The sequence below is a fragment of the Mauremys reevesii genome, linkage group 2, assembly GCF_016161935.1.
Source record: "Mauremys reevesii isolate NIE-2019 linkage group 2, ASM1616193v1, whole genome shotgun sequence".
NCBI lineage: Eukaryota > Metazoa > Chordata > Testudines > Geoemydidae > Mauremys > Mauremys reevesii.
Window position 1 is genome coordinate 199,780,347 of NC_052624.1, and position 6,000 is coordinate 199,786,346.

The window sequence follows — 6,000 nt, forward strand, 5'->3', positions numbered from 1 at the left end:
TTCCAGTTTGTCCTCAAACAAAGGACACATAGTCAAGAGTGCCATTGCTGGAATCACAATTGAAACCCTGAGTCATTGTATGATTTGGGGTAACTTTCTTGTCCCTCTGTCAATTCAGCTGGTAAACTGGGTAAGAAGCAGACCTTCACTGCAAAACCAGATGCTCTATCTGAGCTGAGCTCTCCCGAAAAACACAGTACAATGAACACATGCTTTCTTTAACACTGCAAAACTAGTAAATAAAAATGCTCTGTGCTGTATATGCAAATGTAATCTCTGACAACCAATTACATATCATGATTGTACATTGAAAAAAAGAACACAAATAAGAAATACACAAATATTAAATCCTGTAGAACTAAGGGATTGTTAATTCCTAAGGTTTGGATTCTGCAAACATTTAACCATGTGAATAATCTGTCTCACAAGTTGTTTCATTGAGTTCAATGAACTACTTGTACATAAGTGTTTATAAAATTGGGACCTAAATGAGCATCCAAAACTGGGGAGTGTATTTCTGTTTATCAAGCATTATTCATCCATTAAAACCTGAAACCAATGTGAAATTTCTCAATACATATGACTGTTGGAGTGCATTTTGACTCTGACATGGTGTGCATTTCATCTTTTCCAGCCAACACATACACTAAGCAATGAAGGAATTTAACCAAGAAAATAAATCATATCCAATTCATCTGCAATATTCAGAGTAAAGCTGGAGATACTTCTGAGCAGATCAAACATAGCCCTTATTAGAGCTGGATGAAATATTTCAGCTGAAACTTTTTTTGCTGAAATATGCAGATTCAGGTGAACCAACCATTTTGTGAATTTATGTCAATTTCAGTCAATTCTTTTAGTCGAAGAAAAGTTTTGGAAATGTCAAAATGGTTAATTCTGAAATTTCTGAAGTGAAACATTTTGATTTTTTGAGCTAGATTCCCAAGGGGACCATTCCCAAGGCACCATCAACAAAGCTGGGAAGGAAGTGGTGCAGCCACCACCATTCTTTATAGCCAATAACCCAGTGGTTAGGGCACTCACTTGGGATGCAGGAGAGCCAGGCTCAAATCCATGCTCTGGTTACAGGTTTCTCACAACCTAGGTGAGTGCCCTAACCACTGGACTATAGAGCATAAGGAAAGGTTTCTTCTCCTTCTCCTCCTCAGTTTCATGAATGGTTCCTAAGTCCCCTTGTGAATCTAGCCCTTTGTTTCCAAGTTTCCTTTGCTCTTATTAAAAACCAAAACATTGAAAAGGCCCAAAATGGAAACATTTTGTTTCAGGTCAAATGAAACATTTGGTCTGACCCACAACTAATTTCTTCTGACTTTTTCCATTTGCCAAAAATGCCCCCAAAATTTGGTTTTGGTTTGATCTGAAATGATTATTATTATTAAGTTATTAATTATTAATTATTCTTGTTATTATTGAAAGACCACTGAACCAAAAAAGGAGTAATCCACACAGCTCTAGTGCTAATTCCCTCAGACATACTACTATTTCCCTTTAAATATAAAGTGCTCTTCCAAGAAGAGTGCAGGGCCCTCTTTTTCTATTTATTTCCGCTTCAGATAGCATTGGATCTGCTGGGCACAGAGATGTTTTCACACAGTGCTGGAATGAAGCCAAAAGAGGCTCTGCACAGCCCCTGAACAGCTGGGCTAAATCCTGGGAGCTGGGGAATGCTAGCCAATCAGTACCCCTCCCTCCCAGCTGGCCAATGGGTGCCAGAGACTCTCAGGGGGAGGAGCTACCTATTGTCCTTTGGCCAGTGTCTTCCTCTCTTGCTAATGGGACTGCGCCCCTTTTGCCGCTGGCCCCATCTAATTCACCACCTGTTGATGCAGGTGGATGGCATTTTTGGTAACGTCTATATTTTACAGAAGTCCACAGAAAATCAAAGCCAAATAAGGATTACTCTTTAAGAAAGTCCCATAAAGGGCTTTTGTTTTATTTGGGTTTGGGATTGTTGGTTTTTTAATGTATTTTAGTTAAACTAATTTTTTAAAAAGAAGGCAAGTCTAGGGTCCATTCCATTTCTTAATCAGTTTGGAGTCCGGAAATTATGAAAAGACCAAAACAATCACCAAAATGAGGAACTGTTACTTGCTTTTGTTTTTGAATGTCTCTGCAGAGTACAATATAGTGATCACAGCCAATTCTAAGCCTTTTCCAGAACAGTCAAATCTCTCCTCAAGATTCATCTCCCTCAACTTCCAGTGCTGGCCTCCATGTAAATAAAGAACAGCTCCTGATCTTTAACTGTTTTAACAATGACTTCTGCAGGACTACTCATGGTTTGAGGTACTATTCAACATGAATAGGGATATCACAATTTCATCCTATAATACCACACCAGATGCCCATGACTACCGAAGATCAAAGTATAGGCTCACACAACTGTGGGTTTTTTCATATTTAAAGATATACTTCTTTGTTAAGCCCCCTCATTTTTTTGTTCTGTCTCAACTATCTTGCTTGATCATAGGCTGCATCTTTTTGCTGTTTATAGACCACTCTGGAGGTGATGTCCATTATTATCCAGGTCACCCATGTGTGCTTTTCTCTTTCAGCATTGGAAAAATAGCCATATTTTTAAGACATGGGGCTCTTAAGCAACTTGATCCACCCACGGATACAGTGCATGCAGTTTGAATATCTGGCCTGCAATGATTTGACAGTGACATTCTTAATTCAAGTGTGTAGGGGGGGAGTACAAGAAGAGAGGGTTTGGGACTCAGATTTTGTTCTACATCCAACTGTTTAGTATTTTCAATAGCTGAATTCTTATTCTTTGGGGAAGGCAGGTGTTTTTGCTCTCTTCAGCAGCGCATAACACCCCTACCTTTGTCTATTCATTTTCTTGCCTTGTGCATCTCTCACAGGATCACTGGGTGGATGTTGATGGAAACAAGATACTTATATTGTGTTGAAAATTTCTTGGTGAAAGCATGCTATAAATAAATTACCTTAAGGTACTTTGTATGTGACCTGCAGGTAAGATGCCTCTCTTGAGAATCCCTGAACATCCATTCAATAGTTATCTTTGTTTCTTCACAACATTAGATTTGCACTCACAACTAAAGGTTTACTTTAACAGTTCTCCATGTTGCTACAAGGATTTGCCACCTCTAACATTCTGTTTCCAAGGCAACTACTGGTCTCACATTCCAAACACTATGAGAGCTGGACACCTTCTTGCTATTTGCACCTCTCATCTTGAAAAGATTACAGCTCCAGTCCTGCAAATCTGCTCCCCATGGAAGGACCCTCACAGCCATGCAGAGCTGAAGTCAGTGGAGCTCCATGCCTGAGTATCTGGGGTTTTATTCTCCACAGCCTTGCATTTTATGTAGTCATTATGTGCAAAGTGGCTATAGAATGCTACCATTCTAACTTGGTTGTGTTTTATACCTATTATGCAAATAAATGTAAAGGACTATATAAGATGCAATGCTGTGGAGAATCAAGGCCTTAGTCTCTAATGATTTCTTCTTCTGATGCATCTTTACAGGTAAAGCTTAGCAGTCACTTAGCATGCAATATAATTTTTGTCCTAGTAGAAGGAAATGTATACTGTAACTAAAATTCCATCTGTTGCTTTACATTCTGTCGCCATTCTGGAAAGAGAAGGTAATTGGCAAGAACAAGCTGGAATGGAAAACTTCAAACCTACTAAAAGCAAAACACACATTGAACATGTACTTGGAAGAAAGGTGGGGAAGGATACAACAATTTTTCCAGTATACTTCACCACTTGAAGTCCTGCTGGAAAAGTATGTATTGTATAAGATATGCTCGCCTGGTCATACTATATGATCCCCTCCAAGGCCCAGATTCAGTAAGATAGCTAAGTACATGCATATGAGAAGTCCTAGAGACTTGAAGTACCTTGCTGAATCAGAGCCTAAGTGCTGTAGAGAAAAGAGACAAAAATCCAAAACGTCTCTATAATTCCTGTTGAAACAGATGTATTATTTGTGGACTAATACACAACAGAGCTAGTTCCCAGAGCAACCAGCAGGAGGCGCCACAACTGTGAGTCTGCAACCTGTACAGGGGCGTTTGGGGCACTTTATATAAGCCCTTCTAAAATTATGCTAATAGAATTTTCACATTTTGAATGACCCTGGGAAAATGGTCTTGTAATAGTTTAAATACTTTAAAGGAAGGTGGGGGGGGGGGAATTCTGTGTGCTTAAAGGCAATGCTTTCCATTTTGAAAGTAGGATGTTACACCTTAACATGAAGGAAAGAGGAAACTCTATTCTAGTGTTTTGCTACACTATAAGAAGGGATCATTGGATATACAGTTTTGCTTTTCAGATTTAAAAGATATAAAGCTTATGTGACTGGCTTCCTCCTTCTCTTTAATCCTTTGCCACACAAATCTACAGATCCATTGTCCCACTTGAACTCACTATAAATGGGGAGTAAGCCTCTCCCATGAGCTACTTAATTTAAACACAGCCTGAAAAAAAGACTCCATAGCAACTAAGATGGCTTTTCAATTAGCTAGGAGGATTTATAATGCCTGTCCCTGCAACAGATACTGTTTTAATATATTTATTTATTTTGAGGAATTACATTGGAGGCAAAGAAAAGAGCAGTTGAAACGTGAAATAGAATATAGCTTGAATAGCTACGCCCAGCTAACTTCACAGGCTTCCTCTATCTCTGACCACAGGACCCCAGAATACCCACCTCTTTCGAAGATGAGTTAAAGTAGCTGCTGTTTGCCTGACAAAAAGTTCTAAAGACTATCATATGAGATGACCAGAAACATACTCCCAAACAAAACCTCTTTGTTAACACAGAGTTAAACTTGTAAATATGCATTTCATTAAAAATACTACAGTAAGAGAACACCATGGTTCTAGGGTGAAGCACTCAAAAGTCAGAAATGCCAAAGTTAAGAGACCACAACCTTCACTCTGCCACCTCATCCAAATGCATCCTAGCAGCCTCTAATTTCATTATCTCCTGTTACTTCTCAGATGATGCAATATAATATACAATGGATGGAGAATCTGGGGGCTTGGATTTTCATACAGTGAACTCTCAAGCCTGCTTGTGTGTGCATTTCTCCATGCAGAGATGTAACCACTGAGAGAGATGAAGTTGATGTGTCTCTTTTTCTTCTGTCCTGTTTATGCCTCTCACTCCTGAAAGAATAATTCAGTCACACTCCTGTTTCTTGTGTGTACCATTGCTTTTTGCATGTGCACTTACTATATGTGGAGGGCAAATTTGGGATATTTGCACCTGCACATACCTGTACATGGGATATTTGCACCTATACCATAGGTGCCCTTTCTTAACCATGCACACACACACATGCAGTCCGTATGTCATAAGCAGGGGTTAGAAGTCGCTAGCTCCAAAAACAAAACACAGGTTTCTAACACTTGTGGTAAAGGAGTAACAGCTGATAACACTAGTGCATTGCTGTCCCCTTGTTGAACCCGCCATTACAGGAAATGCCACAGATACTACAGTAGCATGGGTTACATGTGCACACAAAAGCAGGCATGTAAGTGGGCCTCTACATTTAAAAAATCAGGTCCTTAATCTCCGTAGGAGTCAATCTAGTGCCTTTCAGAAGAACTCCGTTCTCTTTAAAAAATAGAGTCACTTTTTATTTTAATAACGATACAGACATTTGTGGTGGGGGGCACAATATATGAACAATGTGCCTTTAATATTAAATCCATTTTTGCTGATGTGTTGTGGTTTAGAACTAGGGAGGGCATTAGCTGTTGTTTTGGTTTCCTAGTCTTTTTTATATTAAGCTTCATCATAGTTTGGTTCAATCCTTATTTTGTAAGTATGTAAATACAGACAATCCAGTGCCAATACTGCAGCTATAATTCTGGTCAAAATGAAACAGAGAGCCCTAGGATATAAACTTCCAAAATAAAAATAAAAAGGATTGAAATGAAATCTGACATTGCAGCTCGTTAACTGGAAGACTATCCATGACATTTTATTAAATATC

At 39.0% G+C, this 6,000-nt stretch overlaps 1 long non-coding RNA gene across 1 annotated transcript in view; it reads right to left on the minus strand.

Annotated features, from left to right (window-relative positions):
- LOC120399506 overlaps nucleotides 1-3,124 on the minus strand; it is a 51,395-nt gene extending 48,271 nt beyond the window's left edge. The window contains exon 1 of the long non-coding RNA XR_005595200.1: nucleotides 2,973-3,124. This is a non-coding gene — a long non-coding RNA (uncharacterized LOC120399506). The remainder of the gene's footprint in view (nucleotides 1-2,972) is intronic.
- Between the last annotated feature and the right edge of the window lie 2,876 nt (nucleotides 3,125-6,000).